This window comes from Schistocerca gregaria, chromosome 4 (genome assembly GCF_023897955.1).
Source record: "Schistocerca gregaria isolate iqSchGreg1 chromosome 4, iqSchGreg1.2, whole genome shotgun sequence".
NCBI lineage: Eukaryota > Metazoa > Arthropoda > Insecta > Orthoptera > Acrididae > Schistocerca > Schistocerca gregaria.
In genome coordinates, this window is record NC_064923.1 from 215974551 (window position 1) to 215989959 (window position 15409).

Below are 15409 nucleotides of genomic sequence, written 5' to 3' on the forward strand. Positions count from 1 at the left end.
TGTTCCATGCTGAGATGTGGCAACTCCACCCCATCCCTCCACAAGCTCCTACTGAAATGTCAGTCCTAAAGTAATCCAGAATAGAGTATAGCTTTATAATGGGTGAACACAACATGTGGGGTTCCCCAGGAATTGTTACTGGGCCTCTTTTGTAACAAGGAAAGCTGAAGCATTTGGTGTTTTAAGAGGTGCTTTATCAAAGATTTATGCCACACACAGAGAAAGTGGAACAGCATTGTCCATTAAGTCAAAAATTGGACAAAAGTTTATGTGGAGTAATTGTGACAGATGCTATTTGAAAAGAAAAGGACTGTGATGGTAATTAAGAGAATGACAGCTGCAAAAGTTACAGCAGAACAGAATGTCGTACACAAGAACCCTGCCGGCACCAAAGCAGGGTGGAGGGAGCTCCTTAATCTGGGAATAGCAAGGTGAGCTGTAATTACAAAACCACACATCAGTGATTTAAATGCCCATAACAGGAAAACATTGTGCCTAAGCCATGAAACTGCGAGCAATGGAACAAAGTCTTGTTTCATGCTGTTTTCAACCTCTGGCTGAGTTTACATCCCAAAGCTGAAATATGGTGGGGGTTCGGTGATGATTGGGCAGCCTTATCATGGTATGCCATGGGCTCCGTGACTACTCTGCTATGACATATTATTGCCAATGATTACATGGCCATTTTGGCTGATCAGGTCCATCCCATGGTAGAATGTTTGTTCCCCAACAATGATGCTGTGTTCCAAGATGACAGGACTCATGTTCTCACACTCACGAAATCCAGGACAGGTTTTTTGGCCACAATGATGAATTATCACTTCTCCCCTGGCCATCACAATCACCAAATCACAGTGTTATTGGGCTTTTTCAGTCTACTTAAGAAGGAAGGGTGCATGATTGCTATCCACCTCCATCACTGTTATTTGAACTATTTTGCAGGAAGAATGGTATAAACACTATCAAAAATTATACATCACCTGTATTTATCCATTCTGTGGCAAGTGCAAGGTATTTTGAATGCCAACAGGTTTCCTACGCCATATTAGGCATGGTAATGTGTTGTGTTTTTGGTGTTCCCATATTTTTGTTCACACCCCTGTATCTCATTACAGATCTGTCAAATAAAAGCTACATTCATTTATCATGGCATCATCATGATTGGCACAATCTTCTCTATTCCATGACCTGCAGCACTCTTACTAGTGACGACAGCAAGGGCATAGAGTAAACTGCCAAACCAGTAGGTGTCACAAAGCATAGAAAGATTGCTTTCATCATTGTGCCTTACTCAAGGTACCCTCCGCCACACACCATCGGCTGACTTGCGGAGAGTGGATGTGGATGTGGATGTGGATGTAGATGTAGATGTAGATGTAGATGAAGATGTAGATGTTATAACATATCAGCTCCTCAACACCAAATTAAAACGTTCCACTTCAATTTGTTTTGCTCTTATAGCGATCCCAGCTTCCTCAACCAAATTAAAACGTTGCATTAGGAGGTGTCTGCTTCGTGCAAAAGGTCTTGAGTTCATATTGACGACAACAAGTAATTCTTCATTACAGACATTTATTTACAAACAGAAGTGACAGACTTGACAGACTCAACAACTGACTCTCCGAGCTAACCGCACTGCATATCCGAACTGGCAACTGACAACTCCTAGGTGTAGTAATATCTTTCCAAACAATGAGAGTCTTTGACAATGTTTTGTTTACAATACGATAGCAATTCACGACTTAAAACTAAATTAGACATTACAGAATTTTAGTACAGATTAAAGTAAGTAAAAGGATCAGTACATATAAATTCTTACAAGCATAATTTCCAAATAGATTTTACAACATTTTTCTACCAGCTTCTGGATAACCTTCACCAGATTTGTACCGATGTTTCCAGAAATATCTTGACATTTGACTCTGGATATTTCTTGAGTGATTTAGAACAACCATCTATATGTAAAATGATTTAAATCGTGTTTCAAAACGTAAACAAATCCCTCCAGCAATATTTCTTGACACAAATCGTCTTTCGAAACCAGGCCATGAAACAGCTTTCACAAGTTTTTGTATTTTTGCGATCATAATATAGAACCTCTCCATAGAAAGTTCCAGAAGTGTGCACCAAACGTTCATCTACAGACCCTCTCCCCAGCTGGTGAGTTCCCAAAAGTATCTTGTCCATACTACACGAAAACAACCCAGCTCAAAGCTGATAATTTATACAATCAATCAGAGCTACAGCAAACAGTGAGTCTTTCTTTTACAAAATGAAATATAATTACAAAATTGAATGAAAATAGGTTACTAACACTAATATATATTTACATTAATTCTATTTTTGTTCTTTATGTGCAAAATGTCCTAATACTGACACAGTACAATATTTAAACATCGCCAAAGTTTCCCTTTACATTTTGCATATCTGTATCGACATCCCCTAAAAGTCTACAGTATCGAATACTTCAATATGTCCCAATATGTCCTGTAATGTTACACAACCCCCCCATCAGCACTTCCACATGAAACACGGAAGGGTTGATGTCCTTACATTACAAAACAGAAAAGTTTTACACATATCTTTGGTGTCTTCTTTCTTGAAGACCGGTGATCTTCTTTCTTGAAGGCCAGTGATCTTCTTCCTTAAAGGTCGGTATACCTCAATGCCACACATTGTATTTCAGTCTCATCTTCACAGTCCGTATGGTTTCCATATACACTGCAGGCTATCACAGGCTGCAATAGCACAGTCCGCTATGAATATACAGCATACAGTGGTCAAACCCAGTTAAACATTAGCAAAAGCATTTAATAGTCGGTGGACCGGTTTTTAAGGACACAGAAATTTGAATTCTCTAAAGTCTAATTACTCAAGAAAATTTACTGTAAATAATTTCTTAAATCTAAGAGAGGATAGACTGACAGATGGAGAAAATTGATTATACAGGATCACAGAATAAGTGTAAGATTCAATGCCAGAATACGAAAATGAAATATGACAATTGCATAGCTAGGGGACCTAGTGCTCGCCAAATACTTAGCACACAAAGAATGTATGCTCCCCTGAGGAATCAGATAAATACAACATAACAAAGTATACAATAATATCCTGGTAAGATTACATATAAAAGTCTATAAACATCTATTATCTAAAATACTTTTTTACATTTTTTTATACAATTTCAGTTCGGTCACGTTTCGTAGGCCAAACAGTCTGCCAGAATTTGGGTAGACTAGACGGTAAGCATTCGGATGAGGATTGTCCTGAATCTTGAAAGATCCAATGTATATGTCAAAAAACTTTTTTAATTCACCACTGATGGCTTTAGACTTCTCTTGTGTTTTAACAAGGACCAAGTCTTTAATTTTAAATTGAGTAGGCTTCAATCTTTTGTCATGTCTACATTTAGATAATTTAAGTGACATTCCCCCTTTCCTTAATCTATTGCAAACCTCCCTCAAAGTATTAACATGTTCTTCCCAAGTTTCTCCAGTGATCAAAATGTCATCTACATACACAGTTAATTTTGATAAAAGATCTTTTCCCAAAACAAAGTCAAGTGCTCTAATGTATTCGGCTACTGAGACATTCAGCCCAAATGGTACCACACAATACTGGTAACATCTTCCCCCATACAAAAAGGCAGTATACTTTCTGGAATCATTTTCTAATTCTACTTGGTGAAATCCTGATGTGAGATCTAAACTGGTCATGTATTTCATTCTTTCAAATTTATGAAGTAATTCGTCTATATTCTCGGGATGATAGGTCTCTCTTTCCAGATACTTATTTAGGTGTCTTGAATCTAGTACAAGCCTGACACTGCCATCACGTTTTGCAACCACTACCAAAGGATTATTGTATTGGCTCTTACTTCTCTCAATGATGCCCCACTCTTCCATCTTTTGAAGTTCCTTTTCTACATCTTTTCTCTTTGCAATGGGTACACTATAAGGTTTTATAAAGAACGGCTCATGTTGTTTTAATCTGAGTTTACATTGATAATTCTTTACTCTGCCAGATCTATCATCAAAAACATCACAGTAATTCCACAATAATCTTTCTAACTCTACCTTCTGTTCTTGGTTCAAATTATCTGATTCCCGTAATTTTTCTTGAACTATATCCCCATATTCTCCATCATCATAATCCTCAGTAATTTCCTCTACACAATAACCACTGTCTTTAGAAAATGTAACGTCCCTAATTTCAATTCCCTTATCAGCACAGTTTTGAACCGACATGTCAGTACTGGAACATACTCTCATCTTAGGATCAATAAAGGTAAACAAACTCTTTTCCCAATCAAATGCTGCATTAGCTTTTAATATCCAGTCCATACCCAACAGTACATTCTCATTTAGGTCACTTATTACAAGACATCCTTGAGTAAACTGTACATCATTTATACTGAAGGACAACAACACCTGTCTATTAACAATTTTGCTCAGTTTGCCCGTAATGCCTCTAATTTTTATTCCAACAACTGGTAATTCAACAAAGTCAGGATCATGCTTAATTATATCTCTTAATTTGCTTGAAATGGCACTAATTGGACTCCCTGTGTCAATCAAACAATACCCTTCCCAACCTGCAGCTTTAATTTTTATGTATGGACTACCAATAGTGGTGTTTTCCCTTTCTTCCTGTTCTTCATACAAAACATCTTCTGCTATCTCATCGTACCTCTGTTCCATATTTAGGTTTTCTTTATTAGGCAATACTTTCTTCAAACTTCTAGGTCTACTGGAATTTACTGGAATATCTGGATTACTATTTACCTTACACACATCCTGACTAGTACCCCGTTTGATGATTTCATTAGGCTTAAAAGCAGAAACTGGTTCACAAATTTCCCTTAATTTGATCTTAACATCATTGTCATCACTGTAATCTTTAAATTTGTCCCAAACAGATTTCAAAATAATCTCAGATGCATCAGCACAATCAACCCCCCTGTCTCCTGATGTATTACTAAGCTGAACTGGCACAATCTGATTCTCATGTGGAATGTAGTTAGAGTTCCTGGCACAACTATTCTCAACACTATTGCTTATAACATCCTCCTTAACTTCAACATAAACTATTCCATCCAATTCACCATCAAAATCTCCTAGTACATAATCACCATTAGCCTTAACATCAACATTATCATCATCATTGCCGGAGCTTACACTACAAACACTACTAGTATCACCAACATTACTCACAACACCATCTTCACCAACCACATCCACATGAATATCAGACTTTCCAGAAACTTCAGTACGAACATCATTATGACAACTTACATCTAAAACATCACCACACATAAGTTTGTACAATCCAAAATTATCAAAGTTATCCTTACCTTTCATTTCAGCATTAGGTGCTTCTTCTTGATTATATAAATTTGCAATTATATCATCTTCTAAGCCTACTTCATCAAAGGTAGCCTGGTTCCTATTACAGTTGTTTCTAGTATTTTCTCACCGGGATAAGTTTTAATGGGAAAATTTCCCCATACCCCATTACAACTATTACTAAAACCTTTTTGCAACATAGTTTCTTGTATTTCTACAAATTTTCTGTCTACAGTTTTTTCGACATTACCTACTCTACTACAAATTTCTGTGACCTTTTTGTCAGAATCAGATTTGAAAGATTCAATTTCGCTTTCAAAAAATAGTTTTGTCTGGTCAAATTCATTTTCAATTGAGAATTTTCCTCATTTACAAAATCAACAACTTTTTTAAGTTTTGACTGGTTATTTGAAATTTCGTTACTTAAATCAGTTTCAAGGACGGAAATTTTGCTCTCAACCGTGTCCACACTACAACTAAGTTCTTTTTGGTTTGACTCAAAAGTAATTCGCCATTCTTTGAGAACCTGATTAGTGTGAGCAATCTGTTCTGTATTTGAATTTATTTCTGATTTTAAATCACACACAGCCTTCGAAATAGACCTGTCCATCTGTTGTTGTGTCTGTTCAATTTGTTGACGTAATTCTGCACGAGAATCGTCCATCTTCGAGTTTGTGTTATCCAACTTCGAGTTTAACTCTGAAAACATTTGTTTTAACATTTCCAACATTCCTACACTGTCAGAAGCACTTTATCTAATAGGTGTACTCGCTACACCACTGTCAATACTGAAATCTGCGTCTTTTTCCATTATTTTAGGAAGCAGGTACTTATCTTAGTGTCCGTCGGCGGTCGTTGGTGTCCGTGTTTTGTGAAATTTCTTCAATTCCAGGATGGTTTCGCTCGGTTGATTCACTCCTCTTCTTGTGACCCCAGAATCGACGTATTTACTTCTGAAGAATGACTGGTCCGTCGTATATCCTCTTCTTGTGGTCCCAAAACAGACGTTTTTTCTTCTTGTGATCCCAGAAGAGACGTATTTTATTTTGAAGAATCACTGGGTGGTCGTCATATCCTCTGCTTCCTCCACCAAATTATAACATTTCATCTCCTCCGCCAAATTATAATATCCCAGCTCCTCAACACCAAATTAAAACGTTCCACTTCAATTTGTTTTGCACTTATAGCGATCCCAGCTTTCTCAACCAAATTAAAACGTTGCATTAGGAGGTGTCTGCTTCGTGCAAAAGGTCTTGAGTTCATATTGACGACAACAAGTAATTCTTCATTACAGACGTTTATTTACAAACAGAAGTGACAGACTTCACAGACTCAACAACTGACTCTCCGAGCTAACCGCACTGCATATCCGAACTGGCAACTGACAACTCCTAGGTGTATTAATATCTTTCCAAACAATGAGAGTCTTTGACAATGTTTTGTTTACAATACGATAGCAATTCACGACTTAAAACTAAATTAGACATTACAGAATTTTAGTACAGATTAAAGTAAGTAAAAGGATTGTAGATGTAGATGTGGATGTAGATGTACAGACATGCTGTGTCAGTTCATTCCTGTGAAACACACACAATACAAAAAATCTGCACACAGTATGTGAGTCAAAACTTATCACTTAACTAATAACAAGAACATTTGTTAAAGCTGCAACAGTCACACATCAGTCACTGAGACTTGGGGTAATGCATCAGTTTCCCCAAAATGATGTGTTACACTACATATCCCCCCACACAGATGAATGATGTCACCAAATTATTTTTATCTAAATAAATAAAAAATATCATAACTGTTAACACTTTTCTTCTGCTTATAACTGTGACTTGGGACAACATCCTCTTCTTTTGTGGTACTCACTTTCATCTTCATAAATCAAAACCACCAACTTATTACATTTTATTTATCAAAATTTACTACCAAACTCAGGTAGGTTCATCTACTTTGCCACCATGGAGCAACCATCAAACACACTTCTATCTGAAGTGTACGCTCTGTAAATATTCCCCAGTTTTTGCAGTGACAGCATCTCAATATATATTCTATCACTCCCATTTTTTGGTGTGGGCCATCCCTTCTCTTTCAGTACACCCACCCTTTCCATTTATACCTTCACCATTATACCTTACTCTATCTTTGTCTTGCTTCATATATTTTCAGGTAACTGACCCCTATTGTATCTAGAACCTGTATCCAATTTCTGAACTTATTCATTCACTGTGTCATAAATGTACTCCACTGTAAGTGACCTCCACTAACCACTTATATTCATCACTACGGTATTAAAAATTTTTGTAAATTTGTGGTAAGATCTTATGGGATCAAACTGCTGAGGTCATTGGTTCCTAAGCTTACACACTACTTAATCTAACTTAAACTAACTCACTCTAAGGATTCGAACATCCTATGGGGGAAGCCATGCGGACCGTGACAAGATGCCTCAGACTGCTCAGGTAGCCCGCGCGACCACTACTGTATTAAGCAGTTTTAACTATCTTGATGTCACCAGGATATAAGCTGGAGGTTAGCATATCAGTTACTATATATGACATTTTCAAAAAGAAACCAAGCTTTTGAAATAGCACGTCAAGCAGGAGAGGAAGCTCATGATGAATATACGTAGCAGGAGGTTTAGACAACAAACTGCTGTTAGTCTTGTTTCACTGTGACCACTAATCACTGAGCTAGAGCCACTGAAGTGAGCACGTGTAACATCTGTTTGTCAAATTAGTAACAAATTGTGAAAGAAAGAGCTTAAAAAAAGTGTTTGTGGGAAATTTTGCTGTAAACTTGGCAGAACATTTTTGGAGACACAGCTGTCTTAGTGGGTGGGCAAAGGGTCTCCTTATTCAGAAAAAGCATACATGAATTGGTCAAAGATCAAAGTGATATTCGTGGGTTGGTTGTGTTTGTGTTTTTTGACTGCAAATGCATTGTCTATCAGGGGTTTCTACCATTGGATTAGAATAAACAAGAAAAGTCTAGCAACAAAATTTAGCACAATTGCAATGATGTGTGCAGAAAGAGCCTGAACTGTGGAAAAACCAGACTTGGATGTTGCCTCATGACAATCCTGGTTCATATGTCACTCCTTGTCTGCAGTTATCTAGCAAAACATCATATTACCGTTGTGCCACATCTCTTCTATACCCTGGGCCTAGTCCCAGCAGACTTTGTTATTTTGATATGCTTTTGTAAATATCTGGTTAGGTAAGATTTCTAACCTTCTGTACTCTCAACATGGGTTCATTGTGTGCAGACTGACTCTCATTACTTTGCTTGTCTTTGCATTCTTAATATATACATCCCCCTATCTCTCTAAAATTCTTAATCTGTTGGAAGCAAAATGCAGCAAGATTTGTGAATTACTTTGCTTTAATTGCTGTCATTTGCAGTTTTATTTGTAATTTTTAGCTTTTTAATTAGCCTGCAAGAGAAAAATGCTCATGGCTAGGAGGTTGGGTGAAAAGGGGGGCAGGTGGCTGAGGGGGATAAGCAAACTGTTACTTAGTGGTCATCATTTGAGCATTTCTATTATAAATATGCTACTTTTTGCACTCGTTATTAAGTTACCATAATTAGAAATAGTAATCTCAGATATTACTATTTATATTCTCTCAAATAACCTTCATAGTTTCCAAAAAACTTAGATGTGTGTTGCGATAAACTATTACTAATAAGGTATTTCACATGATTATCATCATGTTCACCACTTAACAATTATGCAGCTCTCACAATCACAAAATAAGTGTGGCATGAATGCTAATGTGCTCAGTAGATAAAAAAAAAAAAAACATCTTCAAACACTGGAAAATCCAGTATGGAATAATCACAATATTATGAAAAGGGTAGTTGCTACCCACCATATAGCAGAGATGCCAAGTCACAGATAGGCACAACAAAAAAACTGTCAACAATGAAGTCCAGCCTTTCTTGGCAGCCAGAGACTGTGGTCACATGTGTGTGTGTCGCATTTGTGTGTGTGTGTGTGTGTGTGTGTGTGTGTGTGTGTGTGTGTGTGTGCATTGTCTATTTTGATGAAAATACATCTTAATAATTGCTATCTGTTAATGCTTTTTGGTAGGAGAATACTCATAATACAGTAGTTGACAGAAACCTAATTTCCAGAAAGCAGTATAGAATGAAGAAAAGAAACTGCTGTATGGAAATCAAATCGAGAACTAACATGGCAGCTAACTGAGAACCCAATGGGGAACCCAATGGTCATCACCCTGCCTAGTTGACCCAGAAACTCCTGTTTGCTTAACATTGGCATGAGGCTGCCTTATTTCAACTTCGAACATGCCTTTTCAGTTTCTTTTTTATTTACTTAAATATTTAATTTCACTATATCACATAGCATAGAGTTCAAAAATGCATGTACAGTTTAATTTACCTCTACTCTTTTTGTGAGTCATTCTTGTGCTAAGAGTTAACACAATTTGTCATTTATACTTACTCTTATAAAAATATGAAACAGATCATGTGAGTTAATTACGTCATATAAATCAATGCCAAAAGTTAGTAGACAACTCAAATACACACAACCTTTTTGAAACAATTGGCAAAATTCTGTCACGTGTGTCTCACTAGCTCAATTGAAATTTTGCCTCAAAATCAGATAATTTATCCTAAATTAACTTAGTAGATACAATTTATAGGGAAAAAGGCATGTTAATATCTAGTTCCACATGGGGTGAACCTTCAGTTCAATGGGAACACTATTACCATTCTCCATTGTTGCCAAGGGGGACCAAAAAAACTTCCACCTGGCTTGTAGCTGTGTCTTGTTCTGGAACATTACAACTGACATTAATGTCTGAGATCTGCTCTGATTTCGTATTCAGTTCAATAATACATGCATATGTATAAATATGGAAGACAAAGGTACTCATGGATGAAGGACATTCAGGGATGGTAAAATTGCACATCAGAAGATGCATCCATGCCATAACATCACATCCAGATCTGGGTTTGTGAACCGCCAACCTCCTCAGGAGAAGGCACCATAAGAAGAATATGTGGCACTCAGTAGGGTTATCACAAAATCCAGCTGTGCAGCTGCACCAAAGTGACCACTCTGCCTCATTTAATCAGGCAGCTGTGTCTGCGACTTGGTTATGCATTTCACACATTTATGTTTAGCAGAATCTTTCACTGTTTTAAATCATTATTTACTTCTCTAAACTACTCACTAACTAAATTTTTTATCAGACCACAATGTTTAATTACCTCAGAAAGTAACTACTCTGTTAAGATAGATACTGTCCTTTGAAATTTAGAGATCTTATTATTTATCTTTATTATTTTCTGGTGAGATTCCATAATGTGTCTCTACACTCTCATGTTGGTAACATCTAACTTTGTATTTATCTCTGAAGTAGCCTGCTGAGTGTCTAATCCAATAATTAGTTCATCTCCTGGGCTTTGATAGTAGAAGTCAAAATTTATATCAGCAACATTTGTATTTATTTTAGTAATTCTCCTTCATTTGAGATGTATGTTTAGCAATGAGTTTAATATTTAGCTTAGTACTCAATTTATCAGTTTGAAACATCAAGTCAGCTTTTAAATCAGTCTTTAATTGAACTCCCAATATCTTAAACAAATGGCTATAAATCTTAAACAAATGGCTCTCATCACTACTGGTATACATTGACCACAAGAATACATTTATACTTAATCACAACTACTGTCTACCAACAAATGTATGCCTATGCAGACACCTTCATCAAAGGGAAAAAAACAGTATTTTCTTTGTCAAACCACTCATAGTTACACCTTGACACACACCACTATGACAATCAACAAAACAGAAATCAGTTTGGAGTGAGTACAGCTCAACCAATTTCTTATATAGCTCACAGTGTCATGGTACTGATTGATGCTAGATTATGTGACCTAGTGAAAGCTGTAGATGTCAGCTGATGAGCTGCAGAAATGAATGAATTTAATACAGTCTCATCAACAAATTAATTCTTCTTAAAAAAATTCTTCAACTTCTTCTTCTTCAACTGTAGTGCCAGAATTTGGTTGTACATTGCAGCAATTGCAGTTGTGGAACTGGTTGCTAAGGGTAACAATGATATTTTTAAATGAACCCTTCCTTCAAATTTGTGACTTTCATCTTAATTCAGCTTTATTTCTCTAGAACAAAGTAGTACAGAAGTATTCTGCATTCTGCCACGAAGTTCACCAGAATGATGTGTTACTCTGTTGTGTCACAAAACTGTGGGAGGGAGGGGTCACTTATGGTTTGTCATCACAACCTGGAGGGTATGGAAATTAACAGAATATGAAGGGCTGGTTACAATGGCCACAAACAGTAACAAACAAGGAATGTTCTGTAGTCTTTCACTTACTTCTGTGATAACATTCTGAGAGCTTCTGTTACAAGCTTGGCTACATAAAAGTAGTCAAATAGCATTCTAACTGTTTCATGAGAGAAGCAAAATACAGGAAAGTTTATTATGAGTGATTACGTGATTTCATAGATAGTTGGCCTAGATGTGAATGCTGCTACAGTCCTCAACCTTCTGCAGATGGAAAAGAAGTCACATGGTATAATTAGTGGTACTCCCTTGCAGTTCCAAGATATCAAGTAACTACAAGAAGGCGACCATAAGACAGCAGTCAAAGTAAAAGTGATCATAAAAAAGCATCCGGATGACATACATTTCGTGAAGTTGTTGGCTGAGTTAAAAGCCATAATTTGAGCCATAAATATTTCATTTTGGCTCCCAAGGTGAAGGACACAGATACGAGAGCTTTTGTAATAATAAAGAGAATTTTTAAACAATAATGGAAGAATATAAAGCTGCCTAGACCATTCCAAGTAAACAAAAAGGTAGATAGGAGGTGGGAACATGCTGTAGTGCCACTCAATGTAATTAGAATACTTATTTATTATCACAACAGAACAACATAACAACTAGGTGAACTACATGAAATATTTACATGTTGAAATAACCCTCAGCATGTGAGTCAAGAAATATTACATCAATCAAATGGAAGATTTTGGGCGCTGATTCTGAACCTAAGAGTGCTGCTGCAGCTACTAATGGCATTGACAGCAGTCAACCAATGTGTTGTCAGCACAGCTTCACTTTGCAGGACAGCAGCTAGTCAGCTGACTACAGAGTGTGTGTGTGTGTGTGTGTGTGTGTGTGTGTTTGTGTGTGTGTGTGTGTGTGTGTGTGTGTGGTTTGAGGTTTTTGGGCACTAAACAGCGTGGATATCAGTGCCCAAACGCATAGAAACAGGAACACATGCGGTGAAGGGACAAAGACAAACAGCAAACAAGGAGAACAGCTAAAAGAGACAGTCCTGACACAGTTCCAAATCCGCACATACAGAGGCAAAACAAGAGGAGAAGAAATGCACTAAAAAAGGAAAGGAAACACAAGGAAAGGAGAACAGAAATCGAAGTGAAACAAGTAGGTAATCATGACTGGTGGACCTCTTACCTAAAATCTGGGTGAGTCAGTCACCCAGCAGCACATTAAAATCCTCTCCCTAAAATCCGAGGCAACAAAGTGGACAGGACACAAAGACCGTAAGACCTTAACCACAGTTGTTGCGTCGTCTTCCAAAATAGAGGGCTAATCCGGTGGCAAGGAAACCACTGCCCTCTGGTCAGAGAATAAAAGACAGTCAAGTAAAATGCGATGGACAGTAATCTGGATTCCACAAGCACTGCAGATTGGGGAGTCCTCCCGCCGGAGTAAAAAACCTTGCATTAAGGGACTGTGTCCAATGCAGAGGCGAGTTAAGAGAACCTCATCCCACCTGCATGACTGGTAGGACGTATGCCATGGCCGAGTGGTGGCCTTGACCAGACACAGCTTATTTTCACCGACTGCCAGCCACTCTTCTTCCCATTGACACAAAACACAAAAACGCAAAAGGGAGGTAACAGCACCAAAAGGGAGGTAACAGCACGGAGGGGGACGGCACATTCAACAACGTGAGGGAGGGAACATGCATCTTTGGCAGCCACATCCGCCAGTTCATTTCCCCTAATACCCATGTGCCCCGGCACCCAGCAGAAGGAACCTCCTTCCCTGCCATTGCAGGTGGAATAGGGCATCATGGATGTTCTGGACGAATGTATCCACTGGGTACAAGTGTTGCATGGTCTGAAGGGCACTCAGGGAGTCAGAACAGATGAGAAACTTAAGACTGGGAACACACCTCATCTGCTCCAATATCCGCAAGATCACAAACAATTCAGCATCAAAGATGGTAAATGCTGCAGGAAGCCGTAACTTGACGACTCTATCAGGGAAAACAACAGCACAACCAACAGAGTCCCCCTATTTAGACCCATCCGTAAACACTGGTAGATGGTCGGGATGCTGGTTTAAAATATCGTAAAATAAGGAGGTAAAAACAAACGCAGGAGTGCAGCTCCTCTGGTACTCAGACAAGTCTAAAATGATGCTGGGCCTCTGGAGCTACCAGGGAGGCAGGCAGGTAAAACCCTGGAGTTGGGGTGCCACAGGCTCCACACCAAGGGACTCTAGCAAATGCTTGGCATGAATCCCAAATGGTCTTGTTGCCCTGGAATGACTAGAAAAGAGACATTCCATAGGCCGGTTGGGCAATAGTAAGGTATGCAGGGAAGGCAGGACAGGCAAGGAATTGACACACCCGTCACACAATGAGGAATTTCCGCTGGATGGCAAGCAGCGGTTGCCCTGCCTCAGCGCACAGGCTGGGAATGAAACTGGTACGAAAGGCACCAGTGGTCAGCCTGATACCCTCATGGTGTACTGCACCAATAATCTTCAGATACAAAGGCCTCGCTGACCCATACACGGTGCATCCATAGTCAAGACGCGACCGGACGAAAGACCTATAAAACTGCAGCAGATGCGCCCGACCTGCTACCCAGGACCGATGGCTCAGACACTTCAAAATATTCAGTGCCTTCAGGGCCTGCACCTTGAGGTCTTTAAGGTGTGGCAACCACGGCAACTTGAAATCAAAAGTGAGGCCCAGGAAACTCACAGTGTCACTAAAAGGAAGAATGGTGTCCATCAGACGCAATTCAGGGGAGGTAAACAGACGTCGAGAACGATTAAAATAAACACACACACATTTACCTGCAGAAAAGGTAAAACCCGTCTTTGCAGTCCATGCCTCTAATCGCTTTATCGTAAGCTGCAATTGCTGACTAGCAGTGACAAGACCGGAGGAAGAACAGAAAACAGTAAAACCGTCCACAAACAAGGAGCACTGGGCAGGACCCCAGATAGTGGCGATGGCAAAGAGGGTGACACTTAAAATGCTTCCCTGAGGAACACCATTCTCCTGCACATACAAATCAGATAGCACATTACCAACCCGGTGGGAAAAAAAGGACCGAATGCAGATGGGGAGATGGCCACAAAAGCCCCACTGATGGAGTTGATTGAGGATAAGGCGGCGCCAAGTAGTGTCGTACGCCTTATTAATGTCAAAGAATACACCTAGACAACGCTGGTTACGTAGGAAGGCCTGCTGGATGGCTGCCTCAACAGGGTCAAGTTGTCTATAGTTGAACGACATCTCCGAAAGCCACACTGAGAGTGGCTAAGGAGCTGCCTGGTCTCGAGCAGCAAGACCAGGCGACGGTTGACCATGCATTCCCGACTGACACAGCTCATCAAAGCAATACTCCGATAACTACCGTGATGCATTCGGTTCTTCCCTGGTTTTAAGAGGGGAATCAAAATCTCCACCCTCCATGAGTCAGAGAACGTGCCGGATAACCATATCATATTAAAACAATTCAGGTGAACTTCCTTGGATGGCAGCAACAAGTGCTGCAGCACGCTGTACCGGATTTGATCATGACTGGGCGCAGTATCATGAGCCACAGACAGCGCCGAATCCAGTTCCCACATTGTGAAGGGGCAGTTGTAGGGTTTAGAATTTGGAGACCGGAAGTCCAAGTGACCCCACTTGATGGCAATGTGGTAGCAGCAGAAACCTGGATCACAGTTAATAGTGGCGGTAGATTCCGCAAAATGCATGGCCAGTGTCTGGGCAATGTCTCTCGGCGC